Source organism: Mirounga angustirostris, unplaced genomic scaffold (genome assembly GCF_029215605.1).
Source record: "Mirounga angustirostris isolate CCGP_5_RB_7025 unplaced genomic scaffold, mMirAng1.0.hap1 SCAF_15, whole genome shotgun sequence".
Lineage (NCBI taxonomy): Eukaryota > Metazoa > Chordata > Mammalia > Carnivora > Phocidae > Mirounga > Mirounga angustirostris.
In genome coordinates, this window is record NW_026991723.1 from 13,222,092 (window position 1) to 13,235,333 (window position 13,242).

Here is a 13,242-nt window from a genome sequence, read left to right on the forward strand (position 1 = left end):
TTAATTTTTACAAATTTGTGGAATCATTATTCTTTCGATAACAAACAAAAATGTAGCAGAGCACGAGGTTTTGTGCCTACCAAGACAAAGTACATAAGGAGATTTGAATTAATAAATAATCCCTGAAAGAATTCTCACTAGATGCCAACCATTCTTAAGAAAGCCCCTGGTGTAGCAATCTGGCACACACGAGAAGTTCTAATTCTGTTTCAATAAGATTCCAAGTATTATTAAGACATTATTACAATTAGTTAATAAGTTGACATTTCTAAGTTCGGTCATTGAGAGAGTTTTCAAGACCAGAACTTGGTGTTCTCTTGCTCTCCTCTACCACCAAATGATGAATCAAATCTTGGTGATCATTCAGGTGAGACTACGCAGAGACTGCCAATGATTGGTACTTCTTCTTCTTCTTTTTAAAACCTAGCAATCAAGAATTATTTAACTGGAGAGGCTGAGATCAAATCAATCCCATTTTTATCATCAGAAGCAAGTTATAAGCAAACAGGTGCAGCGATGTAAATGCGAAGCTATTCCTATTACTCTCTGGAAATGAAAAATTATTAGATATTAAGTTAATGCAGTGTAAATGTATTTCTGTCTGATAGCCGTCTTTCTCTGTCAAATTACTAGATTGTTAGGTAGGAAATAAAACCATCCACATAAATTCAGCCTCTGGTTATGTTGTACTAAAGTTTTAAGACAGTTCAAGGTCATTAGGCCTAGCTTCAAAATCCTGTCAACGTATTCCCTTACATACTCACTACCAACCTAAGTTCTATCTTTTTGATTTATTCTTATCTTAGTATAATATAAAATCTCTGTGGAAGATTTTAGGTCCTGGAAGACACAGATACATATATTAGCTTTCTCTAAATATATTGATTTAAATTTGATGCACATGGAAATGAACACAAATTCAAAAGTAGGTGTAAAAACAGTAGGTAATGAGAAATACAGATTTAACCTCCAATTTGTGTGACATTGAATGGCAATGTGATTTTTTTTTCTCCTCTATTTTCTTACCACCTCACCTTACCAATGTAGAGAATTCTCCTCTTTTTTTTGGGGGGGGGGCTTTATTTATTTATGTGAGAGAGAGAGTGAGCACAGAGGGAGAGTGAGAGGGAGAAGCAGACTCCCCACCGAGCAGGGAGCCTGAAGCAGAGATCAATCCCAGAACCCTGAGATCATGATCTGAGCCCAAGGCAGATGCTTAACCGACTGAGCCACCCAGGTGCCCCAAGAATTCCCATCTTTGAATGTTTGATACCAAAATGAATTTCCGATAGCACTCTTCTTCTGAAAGAAGTTATGCTAATAAATCTATTTCAAAAAACATACTGTGGGGGCACCTGGGTGGCTCAGTTGTTAAGCGTCTGCCTTCAGCTCAGGTCATTATCCCAGGGTCCTGGGATCGAGCCCCGCATCGGGCTCCCTGTTGGGCCAGGAGCCTGCTTCTTCCTCTGCCACTCCCCCTGCTTGTGTTCCCTCTCTTGCCATCTCTCTCTCTGTCAAATAAATAAATAAAAACAAAACATACTGTGGTAGGTTCCTAATTTGTCCCCCCAGTTCACTGTCCAACCAGCAATAATCTTTTTTCCCCTCTTATTTAAGAGACTTTGTTAGAGCAGTTTTAGGTTTGAAGAAAAATTGAGCGGAAGTACAGAGAGTTCTCCTATATTCCCTCCCTCTCCTCTCCCCATGGTTTCCTTCTTATTTAACATCTTGCATTGGTGTGCTACATTTGTTCCAACTTACGAACTGACATTGATACATTTTCATTCAGTTAAATCCACAGTTTATATCAGGGTTCCTGCTTTGTATTGTACAGTTCTCTGAGTTTTGCCAAATGCATAGCATCATGACTCTATCTTGTGGCATCATATGGAAGACTTTTAGTGATGACCATTTAAAATAACAGATTAGTTGCGGCACCTGGGTGGCTCAGTTGGTTAAGCATCTGACTCTTGGTTTTGGCTCAGGTCATGATCTCGTGAGATCGAGCCCTGCATCAGGCCTTGCACTGGGCATGGAGCCTGCTTAAAATGCTCTCTCTCCCTCTGCCCTGCTCCCCCTACACACTCTCTCTCATAATAATAATAATAATAATAATAATAATAATATTAAAAATAATAATGAATTAGCTCATGGCATCCCATCTCCCTGGCCCCAAAAATCATCCAGTGATTTCTCACTACTTCTAGAAGAAAATTTAGATTCCTCAACTGGTCCCAAACTTTGCATACTTTTCACATCCCAGCTCACTACCTGCAGCCACACCAACCTTCTTTCAGATCTGTGATTGCTCCAGATAAAGAGACAGAAGAGTAAAAATGCCATAATATAAGTTAGTCTTAAATTGGAATTAGTTTTTGAGGAAATATAAACAGATAATACTCATGACCTGAGTGGAGGAGGTTGTGGATGATTCGATGTTTCAAATGTAAATTTTCGTAAGTGGCAATTCTCTACAGATTGATTTAATTTGATAATGTCATCTATCCTAAGATTCCTATTGGCACATGAAGGATACGTGCGATAACTATTTTGGAAGTACAGTCAGGTCATTAATCACTGAGAAATCATGGAGCAGAAACCAAGTACCCTGTTTCACTGATCAACTTAAACTCCAAACCCTAAGTTTGCAAGAGATCTTCAGTCCTTTCTCCAACAGTTAGTAAAAAACTAACTTCTCTCTGGTGAACGATACCTTGTTTCTAGCTCATGATGTAAATGCAAAGGAAAGTCATAAAACACACACACACTCACATGAAATTCCTGACTCTGGACTGCTATCCCTGTATTAAAATATGGTATGTGACCATTCATTAAAACTGTCACTTCAGGTAAAGGCATGTAATAGACTGTAGTACTAGTTGATTTCCACACACACACACACACACACACACACACTAATACTGTGTTTCTTCTGTTCAAATAGGTATTTCTTTTTCCTTTTCCTTTTTGAGTACCACGTGTGATACTGAGGTGTGCATTATTGTTAAATACTGAGTCTACCCGAGGTCACAGTAAATGAAGAACAATGATGAAGTATAGGACACATATGAACACACACGTGTGTATGTATTTTGTCCCATTTCAAATCCCAGGGTAAGTTATTTGAAAGTGAATTATTATGAGAGAGGGCATGCATTTCACAAATGTGCAAATCTAATATTCCACAAGAGAGAACCAGGTAGAGAAAACATTTCTCTATGCTAACAGTTCTAATGCAGAAGTCTTTAAACAACATTTTAAGAATAAAATGTAAACAAAAGCTTAGCTGTGGACTTGCTAACTGTACTTCATTAAAGCTGATGCTACCTGGAGCTCTGACTCTTTTTTTTTTTTTTAAAGATTTTATTTATTTATTTGACAGAGAGAGACAGTGAGAGAGGGAACACAAGCAGACAGAGTGGGAGAGGGAAAAGCAGGCTCCCCGCTGAGCAGAGAGCCCGATGCGGGGCTCGATCCCAGGACCCTGGGATCATGACCTGAGCTGAAGGCAGACGCTTAACGACTGAGCCACCCAGGCGCCCCTGGAGCTCTGACTCTTAACCATTGTATGGAGAATCTGAAAATGGGCCATCAGAGTTGCATTCACTTATTTTTTAATTAATTTACATCAGCATTCAAGAATATCTGTTGAACACTGATCACGTGCAAAACTGTTTTAGTTGCAGAGGAACTACAAAACTTTACAAAGACCCTGTATCCGCTTTTTGGTTTATGCTGTGTGCTAGAACGATGCTTCTCAAGCGATCTGCGGTGAAGGATCATTATTTAAAAAAACGTTCAATCCATTACAAACTGATAGTTTTGTAAAATGCCACGAAATGATGCACTTGGACCTTGTGGCTAATGGTAAACTGCTATAGGAATTTCGGAATGTTTATTCTCAGCTTTTGCACTTCTCTCGTCATTCACAAACAGGTTGTGGGCCAGCACCAGTTCACGGACCCGAAGGCCCCACCCAATGTGTAGCCCGCGAACTAGCAGCATCTGCAAGCATCCGGGAACTTGTTAGACATGCAGATTCCTCGGCCCCACTCCAGACCCCTCGAACGTGCACCTGAGCTTTAGGAAGATCTCCAGGTGATTCCTTTACATTAAAGCTGGAAAAGCGCTGTTCTGAAGGGAAATCCATTAGATGGATGAAAAGCTACAATAGGGGTGCCTGGGTGGCTCAGTTGCCTAAGCATTTGACTCTTGGTTTTGGCTTAGGTCATGCTCTCAGGGTCCTGAGATTGAGTCCCGCGTGGGCTCTGCGTCCAATGGGGGAGTCCGCTTGAGATTCTCTCTCTCCCCCTCTCTCTGCCCCCTTCCCACTCGTGCTCTCTCTCTCCCAAATAATCCTAAGAAAGAAAGAAAGAAAGAAAGCAAGAAAGAAAGAAAGCAAGCAAGCAAGAAAGAAAGAAAGAAAGAAAGAAAGAAAAGCTACAATAACGTAAAATAATAGCAATAGTAGCAGATTTATAGCCCTTACAATATGCATATATACACTGGTCTAATTATTTCCTTACGTTAACTAATTTGAACCTAACAAGCCTGTGAAGTAAGTGCTTTTATCGTGCTCGTTTTACAGACAGGGACAATGAGGCAGTAGAAGTCAGGCTCCTTGTTCAACGTCACACAGCTAGGGAGCAGAAAGCAGGCGCACGGACTAGCGTAAGTGACATAAGAGACATAGAGACAGACTGAGCGGGGATGTTCAGAGGAGGGAAGGGTCACTTTTGGCCAAGAGAGGAACTGGGGCTGGGTCTGGAGGACTAGTGCTCTTAGCATCGGGGAGGCACTTCAGTGATTTTTGTTGCATTCCTTTGAATTAATTGACTTTTGTCCTTCAGTGTTTCTCTAACTTCAGGGAGGTGCTTTCAATCTAATGAGCTGTTCTTAGGCGTTCTACTTTTTAAGATATAGCTTTAATTTTCCTTTCCTCTCCTCCTTCCATCTCTACAATGGAAAGTGTTTTCTCCCCTGAGCTTACAAGCACTTTGTTCCTTCCCTGCCTGTTGAGGCTTTCTATCCTTCTTGACGGTATGCAGTTATTCTATATCCTCATGCTCATTTAGGGCTGGGGCCATTATCTACTTACCTTTTTACTCTTTTCCCTAACCCCAGTGCCTGGTACCTAATAGACCCTCAAGAAACATTTGTTAAAATAATGGATAATAGGGGCGCCTGGGTGGCTCAGTTGGTTAAGCGACTGCCTTCGGCTCAGGTCATGATCCTGGAGTCCCGGGATCGAGTCCCGCATCGGGCTCCCTGCTCGGCAGGGAGCCTGCTTCTGCCTCTGACCCTCCCCCCTCTCATGTGCTCTCTCTCTCTCATTCTCTCTGTCTCAGATAAATAAATAAAATCTTTAAAAAAAAATAAAAAATAAATAAATAAAATAATGGATAATATTACACAGTTATCAAGAAAAAGATCAAGCGACTGTGGATGAAGCATGCTTTAAGATATTCATTAATGGAACACCTCGCTCTTCTATCTTCCCAACCTGTTCTGCACCAGTGGAACTGTTGAGCCTGAAATACTGGGCCAAATGTACCTGTCAGTCTTAAGGCTTCGCTACTGAAGTGGCTGAGTGATTATGCGGGGTCACGTGTCCGTGCACGCCGTGCATGCACCCAGGCACGTGGTGGGTTTTTTTTTTTTTATGTTTTTGGAATCTGGTAGACACACTCCAAGTTCTGCTTCACCAATTCTACATTACAGAAAACATGCTGAAAAGCACTGAAAAGAGAGAAATACATTAAAATGTATCAAATCTCCACCCTTCCTTTGATTGGCATTATAGCTTCTTTGCACATTCGAAGGACAGTGGGTCCATGCTATCATTCTTGAATGCATGGGCCTCCAAGTCAATATTTTGGAAACCTTAGGAAGGCTTCTGATTGCCATGTTATTTTGAAGGTACACAAAGTCTTTTCTTAGTGTCAACAGATGTCATTATTTAAATTCAGCTGTTTGTTAAGTAGTATAATTGCCCATCGATTATGTTTTCCCACTGAATTTAGATCATGTTATACCACTCCTTTGCTCAAAAATTTTCAAGTCTTACAAAATAGGGGCTGATGGTAGATGATCCGAAAAATAATTTTAGTCGGTGTCATTCAAAATAACAGAGATCAGGACTTTTATTTCTTAGGTAGCCTTTAAATGAGGGTCCTTGCTAGCTTCTGTTCTATCCAACAAAGAAAGTTCTGCATTTTCTATGCTAAAAAAATGAAATTGCTCCACAAGAATCCTAAATGCCTGGATGTTAGTCGGTATTTGCATATGTGTGGAGTTCTGTGTGCCCTGGACAGGTTTAAATGATAAATTAGTCCATAGATTGAGGACAACATCCTGAAGTGCTTTGTTCAGCTTAATTCTATGGCCCCCTTTCTTTGTATTCTTAGATGCACAATTCCTACCCACATCTGTACTGCTCTGCCCATTATTTAACACTTCAGGCCTGATTGATGAGTTCCTCAAGACACTGTTACTATCAACTTGAGCTTTTGTGCCAGACATCAACACAAGTAATTTGGAGAATATCTACGTGAATGCTAAACCACTCAGTTAGTGATTCTGTTCTTACAGTCCTCTCTTACCTGGACTGCTTAGAGAGAGAGAGAGAAAGAGAGAGAGAGATGCAATGATAGCCTGCTTGTGTTTCTGATTATGACTGAGGACAAAGCACTCCATTGCCTCAGTTTCTCCTTTTGCAAACGTAAAGCATACTGCCTATCTCTTATTACCTCCCACGGTACTGTGGTCTAAATTGATAACATGCTGACAGCTTTGGATTCTCTGAGTATCATATGAAGACTTGTTAGCTACAGTGCTAGCTTGTTGTATGCAAAATAAAACATTCCGTTAAACTTTGTATAACAGGTGGCTGAATTTAAGCAGTTTTAAATGACATTCTTGTTTGTCTTATACCTAAATGTCAATTTTCTTTGGATTAAAAAGGCACTCTATAAATTAACGTGACTAAAAAAAAAGTACACACACACACACACACACACCCAATGGGAATTTTTCTGAGCTTAAGTAACATGGAATTTGATTACACAGTGCTTTTGGGGGCTCAGCTACATCAGGCTGTAGACACCAGGCAGGCTGATTATGACTTAAGCATTGTTTCAACGTGATTTTGCAAAGGATTTCATTTAATGCAGATTAGTAACTTTATTAAGCTGTTGATAATTGAAGCCTCTTAGGTTTGATAAGTACCATCCAGCAAGGTAGATTAGTGGGGTTTAATTCGTTGCTCTCAAATAGCAAACAAAGACTTAGCAGAATAATTACATCTCCTCAGTGGGCTAATAAAAGGCGACATCACAATGGTGCTTTGGGCCATTTCTGCATTTCTGCAGTTTCCTTTGGAGCCTGGCCTTTGGAGTTCTGTGCATTTCTCTCAAGTGACACCCAAACCTAGCACCTGTAAATCACTTCGCTTCAAGAGCAATTACACATGTAGTCGCATGAAACGTGAGCCCTGAGCTCAAATATTCACTTCAGAGCAGGCTGTCTTCTACCTTAGTCATAACTTTTCCCTAAAATTTTTCATCCACCCCCTTGTCCAGATTGTAAGTCCCTCGAGGGCAGAGGCCCGGTCTCTCATATGATTCCTTAGCAACTGGTACAGCATCTGACTGTTGTGACACTCAGTCTGTGCACCAAATTAAGGAATTATTTTAAATAATTATAAAGTATGCTTGCAAATGACATTATCACCAAACTTTCAAATTCCAGGAAGTTAGTCTTAGATGGGGTGTCAAGTTGCTGTTTTAGTAAAAAGACTGAATCAACAGAGGAAAGAGATCGTATCAATGAGTGAAATGATGATTTATTATCTGATAGATTCTTGGCCACACAGAGCATTTAGCCCGAGTCAGTTGGCTAAACAGATTAACTTAGTGTGTTAACATGACCCAGTCCTGACTTCTGTTGATTTGGTGGCATGCGTGAAGAGAAAGAGTCCTTATTCCGCTGGACTGCTGGTCTACCATATTTCTAACGGGGTCACCAGCCAGACAGTGGAAAATGCTACATTGGGGAAGCGGACATAAATAACATTTCTTAACAGGAAATGCCAAAGCTGTTTGAAATGGCTGGAAATGAATTTCTAAAGTCAGTTTTTTTTTTTTTCTTTTTTTTCCCTCTTCTATCCCTGAATATTAGAACATCAGCAAGACTGCAGGTGTGGAGACTCAGGTCTCAGGGATGGATACTGGATTTTTTCTCCATTGCCTTTTCAGGCAGTTTACTTTTTCAGAGTGACACCCCAAACCTCAAACTTGCCAAGCAATGCTAAGTATTCTGGGAGATAACACTTTCCTTAAAATTAATATAAAACTCAATCCCACTTCCTTGTCTCCCACTTCATTCTCTAGATCGCATGAGGTCTACATTGAATTATTATAAAGTTATCCCTTAAAGATTCTACCAAGTGACTTAGCAAGGATGCTTGGCTGTAGGTCATGGAAACTCATTATGATAGCATAAAGAGCAAAGGAGAATGAAACCTGAGTGAGTAGTGACTTTTTTCCAGACTGCAGACCTTGTAAACCATGGACCCAATTCCCAAAGGCAACATCCCTAGACATGTATGTTCCTATATCACAGAACAGAACAGAATGGTAAGAAACTTCAAAAGGATACATATGTAAGAGTGCTAAAGCCAGGAGTTAGAGTCAAGTGTTTACACGAGTATACTTCCTAGAGCTCTCAGTCAGTGCCTTTCTGTCCACATGTAGCCACTTTTATTATGATACTACCTCCTGGCCCAGCCCCAATGGTCAGAGCGGAACAGATCAGTGGACCAGTGATGGTGCCTGACTCCACAGCAAAAAACTGTTAGGTGGGCCACTCCCTTTGACTTATGCATTAGCCCCCAAAGAGAAGCTGATCATTCATATTCTTTTTCTTGGAAATCTGGACTTAGAGAGTTGGAAAAAAAACGAGCCAGGAACCATGGGGAACTAATGCAGGGAAGTCTTGAGGGAGAGAAAGTTCCAAAAAGGCAACAACACCTGTGGCTAAGTAGAAACTGGAGAAGGGGAACATATGCATCATCAGAGTCCTCTATAGGACCCGTGGAGTTAGAAGCAGAAATGCTGTGTCTGAGAGAGAAACCAGGTAGCCTACAGAAGACAGAGAGATTCTGAAGGGAAAAGTCCTGCTTCCTGATCTTTTTCCCATTTCAATTCCAGTCGATTTCTATGCTCACAGTAATTTCTGCTCTCCTGAAGTAACTTAAGTGTATTCTTACTAGTGCAGCTAGGAGAGGTACCAGTAAAATCAAATAAGCCAAAAGACACCAAAAAAACCTTATTTCTTCATAGGTCACAGATCCAGCTCTCAAGGGCAGCATCTCATTTGATCTACCTGAGCGCCATGGTGGAAGAAACTGACATTCAGAGAGCGGATACGACTTGCTCAAGGTCACACCACTAGCAACTAGCAAAGCCAGGATTCAAGCCAACGATTCTGACCCAGACACATCATACTCACCTCTCTGTGTGGAAGGCAGAGTTGGCTGGCTTCTAAGATGAGAGTATTTTCATCTCTGGAAAGGGGTTAATTTGAAGGACAAGTACAAAAAAGCTGATACATTCTGTTTGTACCAGCGGCAGGATCCGAGTTGTTATTTTGCACTTGGAATCACAGTGTTCGCTCTGACATCCATGGGTCTTGCCTGTCCCAACATTTCACTTAATGGGACGAATCTAAAGGAACATGACTTTCAACATTTGGGCAGTTACTTTCTGGACTGTATTGGAAAACATAGTTTAAGGATCTCAAGAAATATAGGGACAGATATTTATAGTGAAATCCATCCCCTTTGGGCTCCATCCTTGCCGTTGTTGACAACAAAGGGCTTCCCCGGGTGTCTTTCTGTATTCGGGCATGGTTTACAGTGATCTCTTGCAGGGACGGTGCCCAAATGCAAACTCATCAAGTTGCTTTCTGACAACTCGTTTTGTATGTTCTTTCTGTATTACAAAAGCTGTGCTGATTCAGTGAGGGCCTTCTGGGAAATAGTTATACAAGAAGAAGAAAATACCCATTACCTCTAATCCCGACTCCCACTCGGAGAGAACTCTGGTAACATGTTGGCATATATTCTTGGTAGAAAAGTTTAGGATAGCCCAGAAGCCTGCAAGACAAATGTCTGATTTCCCCCTGGGACGCGGTGACCCAGGGAGAGCATGCAGAACTGAATTAACCATTCATCTGAGAATGTGCTGACCAGGCATGTGAGTGGCAGGACTAGCAAATGGCCCCAGCATGGGACAAAGTGTGCATGTGAAATGTGAAGGTGTGCCTTCTTTCAGGAGAGATGCGGTATTCATACAAATACCCCAAATAGTTCCCGTATACAGAAGACACATCTATACCTTTGTTTTTGCAACATCTTAACTGTGTTTGCTCTATGTCCCTGCTTCACAAGCTGGGGGGACATGTATTCTTCTAATTTGAGTGATTCAAAAAAATCAGGGCAATCTGGGAGATAATCATAAACATCCTTGACGTGTTAGAAAACAAGTTTAGCAATCAAGGATTTGAGGGGGAACTCCTGCTGAAAAATTATCCCAGGAGCTTGTGAAAAATGTGCATGCTGGTCTCTTGCTCATGGATTCTGCTCATGGTGGGAGAGGTCCTCTGAGAGCTTTTGTTTTCATTTATAAGGTGTCAGTAAGGTGCGGTCTCCAGCATCTCAGTTTGGTTTTTTTTTTAATTTTATTTATTTATTTATTTATTTGAGAGAGAGAGAGAGAGAGAGAGAGACAGCATGAGAGGGGATAGGGTCAGAGGGAGAAGCAGGCTCCCCGCTGAGCCAGGAGCCCGATGTGGGACTCGATCCCAGGACTCCGGGATCATGACCTGAGCCGAAGGCAGTCGCTTAACCAACCCTGAGCCACCCAGGCGCCCCATCTCAGTTTTTAAGTAACAACCACAGACGATTCTGTGAACGACTCTCTGAGATACACCGCTAATGTTTCCTCTTGGTCACTGGCTGGGGTCTGAGTTCCTCAAAGTTGTCTACTTAGGATTCCTTGCAATGCACCAAACCCTCTTTTGCTGCTTTACTGTAGTCTTGTCATCCCGCTCCGATACTGTGACTGGAATTTTCTTGCAGGCCTTTCTGCCCTCAGCCCCCTCTCCCTCTTCCATCTTCCCTGGTACCATAGAAATATCTTCTGAAACCAGAGTTTCTCAACCCTGGTACTACTGCCATTTGAGGCTGAATAATTCTTTGTTGTGGGGTGCTGTCCTGTCCTTGTAGGGGGCTTGGCAACATCCATGGCCTCTACCCACTAGAAACCAGTAGCATCCCCAACCCCAGTTACAACAACCACAGCTGTCTCCAGTCATTGCAAAATGTCCCTTTGGGGCAAAATTGACCTTGGTTGAAAACCACAGTTCGCAAACCTTAGGGAAGAATGGGCTGGTCTCCTCTATTGTATAAATGTTTTACCACGGTGTTCAAGCACCTGTGTGACTTATCTCCAAACCACACTTCCAGCCTTGTCTACTGTTAAACTCCTCAATGACCCTCACTCTTCACCAAACCAAGCCATTCACACCTCTGTACATTTGCTTCTCCTTTTTCTCAGGCCTTGAGTGTCCTTTTCCATTTCTGCTTGATTTCCCAGGAAAACCTGACTCCTTCAAAGCTTAGCTCAAAATTCCTCTTCTCCAAAGTTTTTCTTGATTTTTTCCTAGTTATGTCAACTCCCTCCGTGGGTACCACATGTTCCCCTGTGCCTCTATTTAGAACTTACTCAAACTTGTCCTGCAACCAAAGTTTTGCCCATCTCTTTCCCTTCGATTGCAAAGACCAGACCTTATTTCTGCCCAGGTCACTATCACCTAGCATAGGGAAAGCACAAGTTGGCCCTTAATAATATCTGTGCAAATAAATAAAAATGTGACATATAAAGTCCACCAAAGAAAGTTAACATTTTTTTTTTTAAATCCACATGTTGTAACTGACTCGCCAGGAATAATGGAAATAAAACTAAATGTGTGTACTATAGACCTGCAGCATTATGCTTAGAGCCAGGGTATTAGCCATCAACATGTCAGAACAGTGAAGTGGCATTAAGTCCTTAACTAGACTTATGTGAAAACTAGTAAGAACAGGTGACCAAACTACCCATAAGCAGCGTCTATGAAGTAAAACCACACCCCGCCCCCAAACCAGCCCATAAGCCATTTTCACTTTCGTACTTTTCCTTTCCTTTAATAGATATAAATTACACCTCAAGTAATCTTTGAAAAGGACTGATTCAGGCAGGTGCTGTGTTAGTACCTTGGGTGGAATTGTTACAAAGAGAACTCCCGAGGAGTCCTAGGTTTTAGGAATTACTCTATTATTGGTTTAACAATTGCAGTAATTCACAGCAATTAACTTGTCTTACGTTTTCCCCTCACTGCCTTGTGCCCTTTCTTGCTGTTGCGTAACAGATGCATCCGGTCCACACCTACCATCCAGTCTCAGCCTCAGGTCTAAAGCACTTATTTCTACCACCTTAACTACCTGGAATTCAGAGGGAGATGGAGACCAGGGCTTCAGGGCGGTGGGGTGGGGACTACTGAGGAAGAAATGATGGTGGTGGGAGAGGTCCTCTGAGAGCTTTTGTTTTCATTTATAAGGTGTCAACACTTACAACTGATAATCTGGAGGAAATAAAACCAAAAACAAAGGTTAAGAGGCCCTTCCTTCCTCATGAAAATCTATAATTCTGCCTAGAGTTTACCAGTATGTCCTATGCCATTTGGATTTCTTTAAACACATCACCCGCGTCTAGCTGGTTGGATTCCTGCTTAGAAAGAGAGAGGGCCAAGAACAGGAATTCAGGTGACTTAATTTAGGTTGGTCCAGGTCTTATTAAGTCCAAATTGTGGCCCATCTACATACGGTCTTCTTCCTAACTTTGGTGCTGAAGTTACAAAAGGAAAGTGGAAGACGATTTATGTTCTGGAAAGATCTTCGAAGAGCTAATTGTTCACTGACAAAATGATTCCTGACTATATTGTTCCTCATCTGAAGTGCTAATAAAACAGTGGGAAACAATATAAGGATCATAAGTATAAAAAAGGCTTCCTGTTCTATTTTTAAAGAGCATTCTGGAATGGATACGTGATGCAAACCTTACAGGTATAATTTCACACTATGACATTTATGTCAGTATAAAATGCCTTCTTTTGATGAGTTATTATAGAAGAGAGTTTCCC

The 13,242-nt window shown here is 41.4% G+C and overlaps 1 long non-coding RNA gene across 2 annotated transcripts in view; it reads left to right on the plus strand.

Moving 5' to 3' along the window:
• Positions 1–260: 260 nt before the first annotated feature.
• Positions 261–13,242, plus strand: part of LOC135362638 (uncharacterized) — a 76,341-nt gene continuing 63,359 nt past the window's right edge. For both annotated transcript variants that reach the window (XR_010407561.1, XR_010407560.1), the window contains exons 1-2: positions 261–367; positions 3,937–4,098. This is a non-coding gene — a long non-coding RNA (uncharacterized LOC135362638). The remainder of the gene's footprint in view (positions 368–3,936; positions 4,099–13,242) is intronic.